This window comes from Cervus canadensis, chromosome 11, assembly GCF_019320065.1.
Source record: "Cervus canadensis isolate Bull #8, Minnesota chromosome 11, ASM1932006v1, whole genome shotgun sequence".
Classification (NCBI taxonomy): Eukaryota; Metazoa; Chordata; class Mammalia; order Artiodactyla; family Cervidae; genus Cervus; species Cervus canadensis.
The window spans coordinates 68,733,680-68,747,046 of NC_057396.1; the positions used below are offsets into that span (position 1 = coordinate 68,733,680).

Below are 13,367 nucleotides of genomic sequence, written 5' to 3' on the forward strand. Positions count from 1 at the left end.
AGGAAATGCTGGAAAACCAACCCAACTTGATATTTCATTAAATAACTGAGACACGCATATATTCAATGGCTGTTCCTTAAGCTTCCAGTGTGTGCCTGGAATTATGCTAGGTGCTGGGAAGACCAGGCTGAAGAACAGTGCCACTCATCACCCTGGACGGGAGGCCACCGGTATCTACCCAGAGCCTGCACGCCAACCCCTCCTCTATCATGCTTCAGCTATCTAAAACCTAGATATCGCTGCCTAAATGGCCCAAGCATAGTTTTAGGAGTTACATGAGCAACTTCTCCAGGTCCATCCGGGGGGACAGCATGCCCCTCATGCACCCCTAGAGGTTTGACTAGTGGTAGCTTAGACAAGTTGTGTAGACAGAGTTTGGGCCCAGGGGCTGGGGTGTTCACAGGCCGGAGTCCTACGCTACTTGTGACACAGGGCAGAGGTGGCGCTAGGAAGAGAACTGGGGCGGGTGGCAGCGAGGGCTGGGGTCAGGGCCGACTTATTCCACATCACCACGTTCCTGCACAGAATTCCAAAGAGCACAAGGATTCTAAATTTCAATATGGCCTTAGGGTCACTGCAAAGAATATTTCTCGAGGCAGAAGAACAGACATGTTTTATTTTCAGTTCAGTTCAGTCGCTCAGTCATGTCTGACTCTGCGACCCCATGGACTGCAGCACGCCAGGCCTTACCCTGTCCATCAACAACTCCCAGAGGTTACTCAGACTCACGTCCGTTGAGTCAGTGATGTCCTCCAAACATCTCATCCTCTGTTATCCCCTTCTCCTCCTGCCTTCAATCTTTCCCAGCATCAGGATCTTTTCAAATGAGTCAGCTCTTCACATCAGGTGGCAAAGTATTGGAGTTTCAGCTTCAGCATCAGTCCTTCCAATGAATATTCAGGATTGATTTCCTTTAGGATGGACTGGTTGGATCTCCTTGTAGTCCAAGGGACTCTTGAGAGTCTTCTTCAACACTGCAGTCTGTTAAATGTTTAGATACAAGGTATATGTGCCTTGATTTTCACTACCAACATGTCAAGGTAGGTCTGTGGAATAGGACCAGTGCCCCCAGCCAGAGTTCCTACAGGAGCCCCTCTTCCCTGGGCTGCAGAGGATGGTGGGGGGAGTCTGGGCAGAGATTCCAGAAGCTGCCTGCAGACTGCCCTCCATGTTGCCACCGCTGTCTCCATCTCTAATCTGGAGTGACAGAGACAGGAAGGGGTAGCAGATGGACAAATGTGATCTCATGCCTGCCTGGAGGAAGGGGGTAGGGTGGGATGATGGAATCCAGCTGTTTAGCCACCTGCCAATCACCATCACCAACACCCCCAGCTTGAGGGGAGGGGATCTGAAGCAGGGTAGGAAATGAAGGTAGGTTTATGCCCATTTTGCAGGGATTGGCTAGGGTGGGGAGCGGCAATCCAGCCCAAGGCAGAATAGCACCATGGTTCTCAAAGTGTGGTCCGTGGACCAGCAGCATCAGTATCTCCCAGGGCTTTTTAGGATCTTGGAACCTGCAGGAAAAGTGGTATCCTTCTGTAGGAAGGACACCACTATGGGGCATTTCTAGGCTTAGAGGACTCCCCAACCCCATTCCTCCAGCTTGATGTGGAGATTCTATGAAGGAGACTTTTTACTAGAAAGGGAACAGTTATTTATTGAGCAGGCAGGGTATCTAAGAGTGGCCAAACACTTCATGGGCATTACCACACTTAATCCTCAACAGCCACCTTCAAGATTGTTCCCATGATTTTCCCTTTCAAGGGTTCAGTCTAGAGAGGTTAATTAAGTACCTTCCTTGCTTTGCCTTGGGTCACAAGGCTCCCAGGAGCCTTCCTGGTCTGTGTGATTCTCACATCACACTAACTTCACCTTTATGCTGAACGGTGGTTCTCAAGTGTGATTTAGAATCTCCCTGAAGCCTTGTTAAAGCAAACGTGCTAGGCTCACACCTCAGAGTTTCTTATTCAGTAGATCTGAGATGGGGCTCCCAAACACACGTTCCTAACAAGTTCCCAGATGCTGCTGCTGGTCTGAGGACTGTGCTTCGGGAACTACCTTGCTGGGCAGGGATCCAGCTCCCCAGCCTACTCCACCCATGCAACACCAGCATAATCATACCCTCCCCACAATGGTGTCCTTGTGAGATGTCAGTGAGATAATGTGAGCGAAAGAGCTTTGTCAGCAGGACAGGTCAATGGCTCTAGTCATGAAACAGGGACCCAAGGCTGGCGATGGGATGCAAGTGGGGGTACCACAGCCATCTGGAGATCTTTTGCCGCCCATCTTAACTCTGAGCCACTTCTTCTCCAGGGAGAAAGCCACCTTCTTTTTCTCTGCCCCTCCCTGCCACCCAGCTCATCAACCCACGCCTCCTCCCCTTACCTCCGGCAGCCTGCTAGAACTGTCTCAGTAGCTGGCTGGTCTGGGCTACTTCTCCAGGGGCCAGTCCAGACAAGCTGGTGCAGCATCAAGCCTTATGATTCACGGCCCTGGGGCTGGGTCCTGCTCACCACCCGTGTGAGACTCGGGAGGCCCGTGACTTCCCTTCTCTAAGCCTCAGGTTGCTCATCGGTAAAATGGGCGCAACATCTGGCCAGAGCTCTGTGAACTCAACGGCCAGTCCTTGTAAAGTACTCTTCTTAAGCCAGAGTTTGGCATAGAGCCTGGCCCACGGCGAGAGTTCTATCCGTGGTGGCTGTTAGTATTTTCAAACAGTGCCTGGGTCCAAGCTACGTCTTGATAGAGGCCCGGACTTGGAACGCAAACCGCTCCCACGCCGCCGTTTCCCCGTTGCACCCGGATACACCCGCCCTGGAATGCCAAGTTGGGGGCGGGGGGGGGAGGCGCCCGGAGGCGTGCCTGACCCGGGTAGGCTTGCCAAGGCAGAGCTGGATTAGAGAAGCGGTGAAGCGAGGGAAGGGGCGTTCCTGGGGAGTGGCCTCTTCCTAGGCGGGCTGGTGGAGGGGGATAGAGGCCCGGAGCTGAGGGAGGCATAGGCAGGGATGCTGGGAGGACCTTCCAGCGGCCTGGGAGGAGCCTGGAAAGGTTGAGGAAGGCTGAGGAGGGGGCGGGACCGTTAGGTCGCGCTGAGACTGGGGGCTTCCCACCCAGCCCGGGCTGGAGCTCGGGGCCTGGGTCAGAGAGAGCTTTATCCAGGCAAGGCCCAGGGGCTGGAGGTGGGGTGGGGTAGGCCTAGGGAGGGCCCCATCCCCAGGGTGACCGTGGGGGCGGGGTCGACCGGGAGTGTTTTGGGGGGGAGCCGTAAGAGGGGCGGGGCAAGGGGCACAGCTCCACCCGCCCCAGGGCCCGAGCAGGGGGTAAGGCCTCGCTCCCGCAGAGCCTGGGGGCGGGGCTGGGGCCCCGTCCAGAGGCCGAGAGGGCGTGTCCAGGGGGCGTGTCCTCTGGAGGGGCGGGGCCAGGCTGAGGCCGTTGAGTTCTCCGAAGACCGCCGGGAGGGGGACTGACGATCGAGCGACTGAACCCGTAGCTGCGCGGTCGGACGCGGAGGACTGGGGCGCGAGCGGGCGACTCTTGGGCTTGCAGCGCCGGGCAAAAAAATAAAAAAGCAGAGGCGGCAGGTGAGAAGTGGGTGGGGGAGGCCCTCCGGCAAACCACGAACAAGGTTAGTCTTCGCCCCCAACTTCCAGAGCCTGCTCGGGGCAGCTTTCTCGGAACAAGTGACAGGTCGGGCCGCGAAGGCAAGCTGGTGGTTGATTGAGAAGGAACTTAAGTTCCCAAGTCCTGACCGCTACCCCCCCTCCCAGTTCTCCGGCTCCGCCGCGCACCAGCTGTGTGACCCCAGGCGCCTCCCCCCATTAACCGGCTTTGGACCTCTCGGGTTCCGGTACAAGGAGGGGCTGGACCCAGGTGGACTCCGTGTTCCCATTGCCCTTTCTCGCTGGAAACCCTCGGAAGGTGAGGCCGGCAAGTGAGAGCGGACTGCAACAGGTATTTGAGATCGCGTCACCCAGACTACAGTCTGTTTCCCTGTAGAGTGGCACTGAGCAAAGAGAATTTCTCTGCGAGCTTGAAGCGCATTGCTTGAAGGGTCGCACTCGTTCCTCTGATGGGACTTGAAGTCACAGGCCTGGGAAAGCTGGGGGGCCGAGGGGGCGTGGTGACCCAAGTCGGGGAGGTCTCAGCCTCCCCTTCCCCCCACCCCTGAGAGCCCAGTAGGACGTGGGGTGGGAAACTCAGCCGGACTTTGCCCTCCCCCTCTCCTCAGGGCTTTTCCAGGTGAGCTGGCTTGGGAGGCCCCTGGCGGAAGCTAGGGGACAAGTTCTTATCTGGGTGAGTGGGGAAGACAAGGAAAAACTCCACCAAACGTTGGGCCCAAAGTCAAGCCCAGAGCTTGGGGCTCTTGCTGCATGCCAAGTTCCTTCTTGGGCTGGAGGTTTACGTCCCTGGTGGCGGTAGCTGCTCTGCGTTGGGCCAGAGTAGCTGGTTCGGTGGTCAAGGAGTTGGGACCACGTTGGTTTGGATTCCAGTCACTTTTCATGCTTCAGTTTCCTCATCTGTTAAAATGGGCATGGTGATGATAAGCAACAGTAGTGGTGGTGGTCGTTGTCTAGCCTTTAAGTTGTGTCCGACTCTTTTGTGACCCTGTGGACTGTAGCCCGCCAGGCTCCCCTGTCCATGGAATTTCCCAGGCAAGAATACTGGAATGTGTTGCCATTTCCTTCTCCAGGGGATCTTCCCGATGACCCAGGAATCGAACTTGCGACTCCTGCATTGGCAGGCGGATTCTTTACCGCTGAGCCACCTGGCAGGGAGGACTTAATACAATAATGTGTATACAGTGCTTAGCAAGGCGCCAGGCACCCAGGGAGCCCTCCCTGTATGACAGCTGCTCTGATGTGGACGGGCAGGTGATAGACTGGCTTCCTGCCTGGGAATGAGACTGTTTTTGGAGGGCTGGCTGAAGCTCTTCCTGACCTTGTGAGAGCCAAGACTCGCCACCTGCCACCAACAACACTCTGTCCGTTTTGGGGTTGGGGGGAGGTGTCATCTAGGCCAAAGACTGGCTGAGTTTTGGGTAATACTCTTGCAGTCGTTAGGTGTCTGGTTAAATAAGCCCCCAAATGTTTACTCAACATCTATTATATATCAGATGGAGCTAGGTGATGTGATGTAGAAATGAACTAGCCTTCGGGTTCTGCACTCATTTTGAGTTGCTCCCAGTGGGGTCCCTATCCCCACCATGCCTCTGCTGGAGAAGATAACTCACACCCAGAGCTCAAGGCCAGATGAGATGTCATGGATGTGGAACTGCTCTGGTGGCCAGAATCCAGCTCTTCCATTGCATGCTGGGCTCAGGGTGGAGGTGAGGGGCAGTGTGTGCACCTTTTATCTGTTTGATCAGGGTTGGGCACTGAAGGTGACTGACTCCTCGCATCTCCTGGCAAGATGAGCCCTATACTTTGGAACCAGCTTGAAAAGCCCTTCTGGAGAAAGGGACAGCAACCCACTCCAGTGTTCCAGCCTGGAGAGTCTCGTGGACAGAGGAGCCTTACAGGCTACAACCCATGAGGTCACAAGAGTTGGACACGACTTAAACCACCATGGGACAGAGTTTGATTGAGGGCTGTTAATTATGTGGAGGGGACAGCATGTGTAGGTACGGGAGGGGTGGTGCCCAAGAGAGGTGGGACCCTAGAGAAACCAGGGCAGGGGGTGACGGGGTGACAGGGCTTCCCGGAGTTGTCGAGACTTGAACAGGACTTTCTGCCTGCACTCCCAAGTCCTGCTTGGGCTTAGATCAACTTGGGGCCCCAGACTCCCTCTCTAAGCTTTTGAGTGGCATAAGATTAAGAGTTTGGTGTGGTGGGGAGGGAGAGGGGTCAGTAGGTGTTGCCTGTGTGGCGGGGGGAACAGGGAAGAGACGTTCCTTTCCAACAGTGCTTAGTAAGCATCTAGGGGAAAGTCCTTCCACCACCCCTCCAGCCCATGTGATGAATGATGGATGATGACACACTGACCCCATCCTTAGTTGCTTACAATCTGGTAAAGAACTTGGACAAGGGGACTCCGATAGGAGACAGATGAAGAGTCAAAGGGATCTTCAGGAAAGTTTCTGGAGCAGGTGAAGTCTTGGGTGGGCCTTAAGGATCTCGAAGGTTTCAGCATCCACAGCTAAGGCTGTGTTTTGGGTAGAGGGGAATGCCTCGAGGAAGGTAAGGGGATCAGCATGTTCAGGGGAGATTTTTTTTCAACCTTGTTTGAAAGTAGCCCACATGCTATGCAGCAGATCCTATAAGCACAGCTTCAGTACCACTGTGCCTCCTTTTATGACCACCAAGACCAGGGTTCAGATTTGATGGAAAAGGGAAGAGGGGTCAGGGAATTTTGAAGAAACTGCTCGCTTGATCAGTCTGGCTGAAGAGTTGAGACTCGGCAGGAATGGGAAGGGGGAATGGTCGGTTGCCTCAACTCGTGGAGGACTTTGAATGCCAAGATGAGATGTTTGGATTTGCTTTATAGACCTTGAGGGCTGCTGAAGGTTTTCGAGCAGGGGAGTGACCTCGTCAGAGTGGCACTTTAGGACGGACAGTCTGCCAGATGTGCTGGTGTTCAGGACCCAGCGATCAAGGGAGAATGAACCGACGCGGTAGTGATGGGGAAGGAGGGGCCACAGGGGCTTCGGGGAGGTCTGGGGCTGGGGTGGGGGGAGGCACAGTCATAGGGGAGGGACAAGCGAGTGTCCCAGGATGTGCCCTGTGTTTCTTTCTATCCCAGCCTAGATCGAAGAGCATGGCAGACACTCAGGAAGGTGGTTGGGTTGGGCTGGGTGGGTAGGGACGCCGGGGAGGGTGATGAGTGCTACAGAGTGATAGAGAGGGAGTCGCCCAAGAAGGCTCTGTGTTTGCCCATGCAGGACAGGCGTCTGGGGGGGAGTGCAGGGAACAGTGAGCCAGTCATCAGGGGGTGGGGGCTGGAGAGCTGGCTGGCTGGAAAGAAGTGCCTGCAGCCCCTCCCCTCCTCGTCCAGCCTAAAGAGGGCTGGGGTGAAAGGTTAGCCAGTGGGAGCACACATTTCTCACATCGTGGGGGGATTTTTTTGGTTCCTCCAGGGCTCCTCTGAAGTTTTGGCAGTGTGGGGCAGTCCCCTCTCTCTTGAGACCTCAGAGTTTTGAACCACTGCCTGGAAGCTCCTCCCCACCTTCTCACCCCCCAACCCTGGGGACGCAGCCCCTGTCCCCCTCTGAGACCCAGACAGCCCCTCCCGGCGCAGAGGGGGGCAGCCCCAAGCCCCAAGCATTCCTTTTGTGTTGTAGCATCTGGGGCCCACTGGCACCCTGTGGTTTTGGCTTGGCCTTGACCCCTCGCTCCAAATCTTTAAACCCACTTTCTCCACCCCACGGGGAACTCAAGGGGCGGTTACGATTTCACCGAGAGCATCAGGGTCAGGAGTTGGCTGTGTGAGAGGCAGGCAAGAGGGAAGAGCCTGGGCCCCTCTCTAGGACAGGCCAGGGCTGGGGTGCAGCAGTGGGGGGCCGGTTTAATCTCAGCAGGAACTGTCCTGCCCACCGGCTTCCCCTCCCGTAAGCCTGGGTCTGAGGAGACAGGAGGGAAGCCCAGAGGTAAACATGGGCTGAGCGTCCTGCTACGCCGGCTTCCCTCTTCCCCTCAACCGCTGACGCTGCCTGGGAGGAGGCCAGCCGCAGGCCCAGGGCCTCTGTGACGGGCCCACTTGGTGTCTGAGGGCTGCCTGGTTCCTGACTCATCCCTGGGGTTCCCCCGACACTTGTAAAGTAGGGTACATGTGAGTGTGTGCGTGCACACACACACACACACACACAACACAGGGTTGGTACGGAGTAGAACTGGGCAACTCTCAAACACACGGCAATCCATCCCACTTCCTAGCCTCGCCTACTACCTCTGACCTGAAGCACCCTTGCTTCTTTCTGCCTGTCCACAGATTAGGAATATAGACCAGCATGGTGGTGAAGAACTGGAGCCGAAGTTTTGGCCCTGCCCGTCCCTAGCTACGTGACCCTTTCTGAGCCTCAGTTTCTGAACCTGTACATTGGAGATAATAATGCTTACTACTTCGTAGGGTGACGTGAGGATAAAACAAAAAAAGCTGCACGTGAAGCGCTTAGCAATTTTCTGCCTGCACATGGTGAACCCTCCCTCAACGAGAGCATCCACTGCCCTTATTTTCTACATCTGGCCAGTCTTCCCAGGCTGTACCAGACTGCTCCTCAGGCCCCCGGAAGCATTCCCCAGAGCCCCAGCCTTCCATACAGGCCCTCTGTGCCTGCCCAGCATTTGTGTGCACGTGCCCCAAGACACCAGTCATCTCCGCCCACATGGTGTCCTTCCTGGGGGTCGCTGGGTTTCCCCAGCGTGACGCTAAGCTTCCTGAGGGGAAGTGGGTTTGCACATCAGTGGCAGACTTCCTTCGAAACCTTTCCTTGCCCTTCCCTTCTTCCCTCTGTGCTGGTCTACGCGGGGCCCTCGCCTCTCCGCTGCTGTCTGGCCTCACATGGAGTGTCCCTGGGAAGCCTGCCAGTCAGGGAAGGCCCTGTCCATCTCTGTGTCCCGGCTGCAGGCACAAAGCCTGGCCCACAGTAGGCACTCAGGAATGGAGGTTGAACGAGTGAGTGATTCTCCTCAGGGTGGCCCAGTGGGACCCAGTTTGAGCCAGATCCTCGGTGACTCCTGGGCAAGGGTGGGGCCGGGACGCGAGGTCTCATGCCCCTGCCTTGCCCTTCAGGACTGCCCACCCCGGGCCTGGAACTGGGGTCCGGGGAGGTGGGGACACGGTGGCTGTTGCTTCAGCCTGGGCTTCGACTTCCCTTGTGAGCCCCGGCCTTTCCCCTCCTGAGAGGGGAAGAGCCCAACTTCCTCCAGCCCCAGCCTGGTGGGGGCATCTCTGGCCTTTAGTGAACCCTGACTCAGCCAGAAAAGCCACCTTCACGTCAGCAGTTATTTGTGCCAGGTGCCCCTGTCCCATGAGGTGCAGGCTCAGGGCTGGGGGATGGGAAGATGCCCTCCTAGACCCCTGCTCCCCCCAACATTGTCCCAGGAGACCAGCCGATGGGGAGCTCTGGGAGGCCTGTCCGCTCTCCCTCTGGCTTCTTTCCTGGCTTCTTTCTTTGCCTTTCTCTGGGCCCCACCCCTGATGTTCCCTGCTGTGTTGAGGGGTGACCCAGGATGGGAGTTGCTGAGGATTCTAGACCTGGGTTCATAGCACCCATGCAGAAAAAAGGATGAAGTGCTGGAAACGGGACGTTAGGAAGCCCAGGTTTGGTTCCTGGCTCCGCTGTGAAGTGGCAGCGGGCTACACTTGTCAAGTGGTCCAGGGGCCTGGTCCCCTAGGCCAGTTCTCTTGCTTCTCAGGCAGTAAATGCTCCAGAAGCCTGCTGGAGGTCCAGCTGGCCTCAGCCCAGGACAGTGGAAAAGGAACCATAGGCAACATTGTGGACTCTGGAATCGGACTATCGTTTCTGCTTCTGCTGTTTACCTGCGGGGTGTGACCTTAGGCACACCCTAAGGGTCTTAACCCCTCTGCCCATCCGTTTCAGCATCTAAAACGTAGACAGTTATAGTATTTATCTCATAGCGTTGTTTGAGAATGATACGAGTCAGGGTATGTGAAGCCTGTGTGATACGTGCCTGGCACACAGTGAGTGCTTTATATTAATATGTGTCAGCTGTTTGGGGTAATGTTGCTATTACTAATGTGCTTGCGCTCAGTCGCTTCAGTCATGTCTGACTCTTTGCGACCCCAGGGACTGTAGCCCGCTAGGCTCCTCTGTCCATGGAATTTTCCAGGCAAGAATACTGGAGCGAGTTGCCATGTCCTACTCTGGGGAATCTTCCTGACCCAGGGATTGGACCCACATCTCTTGCGTCTCTTGCCTAGGCAAGTGGACCCTTTACCACTGTGCCTCCCGGTAAGCCCCTAGGGAGCAGGATTTAAGTCTTTGGGAGCAGTCTTTGGTGAATGGCTTGAGTCTGGGAATCTGGAGACCTGGGTTCTGATCTCAGCTCATCCTTTACTTGCCATATGATCTTGGGCAAGGGATAGCCCTTCTCTGGCTGCAAAACTCTTATTATCGTACATTTGGCTGCACTTGGCTTTTGTAAGAGAAGCCCATGCGATATCACAGTGGGGAGCTGCAGGGTTTGATTTAGGGAAAGGGCTTGTGGTTGCCCACCCTGTTCTCCTGCCCCGAAACAGTCACTGGAGGTGGTCTGGTCCCCACAGTGTCATAGAGACACACCAGAAACAGAATGACCGGGTGCCCCCCCACATGACTGCATTCAACAAGGCTAAAAAGCAGATGAATACATTTATATACAACATAATAATGGGATTATCTAGATTAAATTACAGGCTTTTTTTTTTTTTTAACTTTTCCCCATTTTCTGAATCTTCTGCAATAAACCCGCATTATTTTTATGCTCAAGAAAGAAAGAACACACACAATAAAGCTATCAAAAAACGTACTATACATATTTAAACAGAAATGCATTATGTGAACTTGGGGATCACATTGAAGGTTTTGTTGTTGTTAATAAATCATATTTATTTCAAAAGGGGGTGGGGTGTTGGTTTGAAATGAATGTCAATTTGTCAAGCCTCAAAAGACTGAGGGAGTGTCTGTGGAGGAAGCCAAGCGTCAGGCCTGTACGGGAGCCCACTCCAGCCTGCATCGTGGTGGACACGCCCCGAGTGCTGCCTGGGGTTGAGAAAGCATTTCCACAGTCCTTCATTCCAGAGGGCTGACTTTCCTCACTTGTCAAATAGGGATGATAGTAATAACAAACAATTCAGAGCGATGCTGTGAAGGTAACAGGAGCTTCACACTTTAAGTTTAGAGGGAAGCCCTCTCCTTCTGAATTTGGAACCAAGTGAAAAGCGCAGTTGACAAAGATGGAGCTGCAAAGGAAGGCAGGAAAACGTGGCTTTAGATCTGGTGCCCGGAGGGCTGACTAACTCTCTTCCCTGGAACTGGCAGAGCTACGCGTCCGGTCACAGGCGGCTCTGAACAGGAGCCAGCCTCTCTGCAAGAGATGGTAGTGGACAGGGGAGTAGCCCAGGCGGAATGCTCCCAGCAGGCAACCTGGTTCACGGAGACGGGCAGACCCCCACTGAGCGTATGGAGTAATCTCGGAGATGAACCAATCAGACAAGCCGCTGCTGGGGGTCCTGGCCTGAAGCGAAGAAGTGGGTGGAGCCAGGCCTCCGGTGTTCAGCCTGCACGGGTGTTCAGGGAAACAGGTGGAGAGAAGAATATGTGTTCCGCCTCAAACCTACAGGGTGCTTCTAATGATACCTGTTAGGCAAACACTGATTAATGTTCATTTGACGTTGCTGACATTAATGTTAGCAATGAGTAATTCTACTACCGAGGCTGGAAAATCACTCTCCCACTCACTGTCTTAGGAGATGGAATATGAGAATGCTGTTGCAATGGGACACGATGAGACGTCCTTACGTATAAAGGAAATAGAAACTCAGTGGGGGTGGATATGACTGCTTTGTCTGAGATCTCGCCACAAGTGAGTGGGTAACCAGGCCCTGGGTCACTGTCGGGCACGTAGGCAGAGAGGCCTCTGTGGCCTGACCCCTGGCTTCTCTGAACTCACAGCTGCAGGAGGCCATGTCCGAGGCTCTCCGATGCCCCTCTGATCCCTTCTCTCACCACTTTCGGTGAGGATTAAATGAGATCATAGCTCTGGGTGAAACAGTAGTGGGCCCAGCACAGAATACACCCTCCTTTCAAGCCAGAGGATGATGAGGGTGATAGTGATGAATGAAGGCTGCCCTTGCCACCCCTTTGGGGAAATAACAGAGTCCTCCTTCCCCAAAGACCGAGGTCCCTGATCTGGAGTGAAGAGTTTTCTGGGGCTATTTGGAAATCTGGGGTCAGGAGGGCCTTGGGCCTCTATGGGCTCAGTCTTCCATCAGACTGTCCAAGCCCAGCCTCCATCTGTGTGTGCTTTTGGCCGAGAGCGAGGGCAAAGCTGGGGGCTTGTGACTAAATTCACAAGATCATATAATGCTGTCTTGTGAGCGGCGTTATAGTTCCCTGAGTCAACCTATCTGCCCCGTCTGATCCCTTGGACAACATTCAGCCTTTGCTTGCACACCTCAAGGCTTGAAGAGCTCACTGCCTTTCATCTCTGGACAGATCGGACTCTTAAAAAATATCATGTAGCATTTGAACAAACCTATCCTCCCTTCCATCCTGATCATGGTCATGGGGACCACTTGGGGACCATGCGGAGTATGAATACTCTCTGAGTGTGTGTGTAGGGGGGTGGTAACCAAGCCTCCCTTATAGCACCCTCCCCCTCTGCCCTCAGGTCAATGATTCTGATGAAGGGAAGAGACATTTCTATCAACCTTTTAATTGTTTATTTTTACTAATTTTTATTGGAGTGTTGTTGATTTTACAATGTTAATTTCTGATGTACAGCAAAGTGAATCAGTTGTATATATAATCCAATATCCATTCTTTTTAGATTGTTTTCCCATATAGGTCATTACAGAGTATTGAGTAGAGTTCCCCGTGCTACACAGTAGGTTCTTGTTAGTTACCTATTTTATATATAATAGTGTGTGTATATCAATCCCAATCCATTTCTGTCATTTAAAAAAAAAAAAAAACCCTTCATCTCTGCCTGAACTAATGGGCCCTTTAAAAAAAAAAAAAAAACACTTTCTAATTACTGAAGAAATAGTTTTGTGGAAAAAGTTTGAGGGTGAAGAACAGATGCGAAGGAGGAAATAACTGCTCAGAGAGAGATAAATCCTGAGAAGGGCTTGGTGTTCACACACACACACACACACACACACACACACACGATTGGGATCTCACATATGAACCACTTCCTGTGCTGTTGCTTTTAGGTTAACACTGTAGAAGGAGGATTTTTCCATGTTATTCAATATTCTTCCACAGCGGGTTTCCCAGCTCCATAGCATCACACCACGTGGATCTGCCGTGACCCAGTTAAACATTCCCCTGCTGTTGCACATTTAGGCCGTTTTGAATTTTTCATTCGTGCCCACATTGCCATAGTGACCACCTTGTCCATATGTCTGTTTTGTTCTCAACTTGAGTGATCTTCACAGACTGAATTTTTCAAAGTGGCTTTCCTGTCAGATGATTTTCAAACTCAAGGTCTGAGGACCAGATTCTCAGGGAAAACCCTCTCTGTGATATGTACCAGGGTGTATGTTCCCCCCTCCACCAACATTTAGCTCCAGGTCTCCTGAGGGGGGCTTCCCTCATAGCTCAGTTGATAAAGAATCCGCCTGCAATGCAGGAGACCCAGGTTCGATTCCTGCGTCGGGCAGATCCCCTGGAGAAGGAAATGGCCACCCACTCCAATATTCCAGCC

The 13,367-nt window shown here is 53.7% G+C and overlaps 1 protein-coding gene and 1 non-coding gene across 5 annotated transcripts in view; one reads left to right on the forward strand and one right to left on the reverse strand.

Annotated features, from left to right (window-relative positions):
* Positions 1–3,014: 3,014 nt before the first annotated feature.
* CD82 (CD82 molecule) overlaps positions 3,015–13,367 on the forward strand; it is a 56,187-nt gene continuing 45,834 nt past the window's right edge. The window contains exon 1 of one of the 4 annotated variants that reach the window (XM_043481920.1): positions 3,015–3,159. The gene's annotated coding sequence lies outside the window, so the exon portion shown is untranslated. Of the gene's footprint in view, positions 3,160–3,419; positions 3,626–3,681; positions 3,952–13,367 lie in introns of those variants that run through there. The other 3 variants (XM_043481919.1, XM_043481918.1, XM_043481921.1) reach the window with 3 other exon arrangements.
* On the reverse strand, positions 6,216–6,338 carry LOC122450684. The gene has a single exon (XR_006272183.1). It is a non-coding gene; the product is annotated as a small nucleolar RNA SNORA61 (small nucleolar RNA).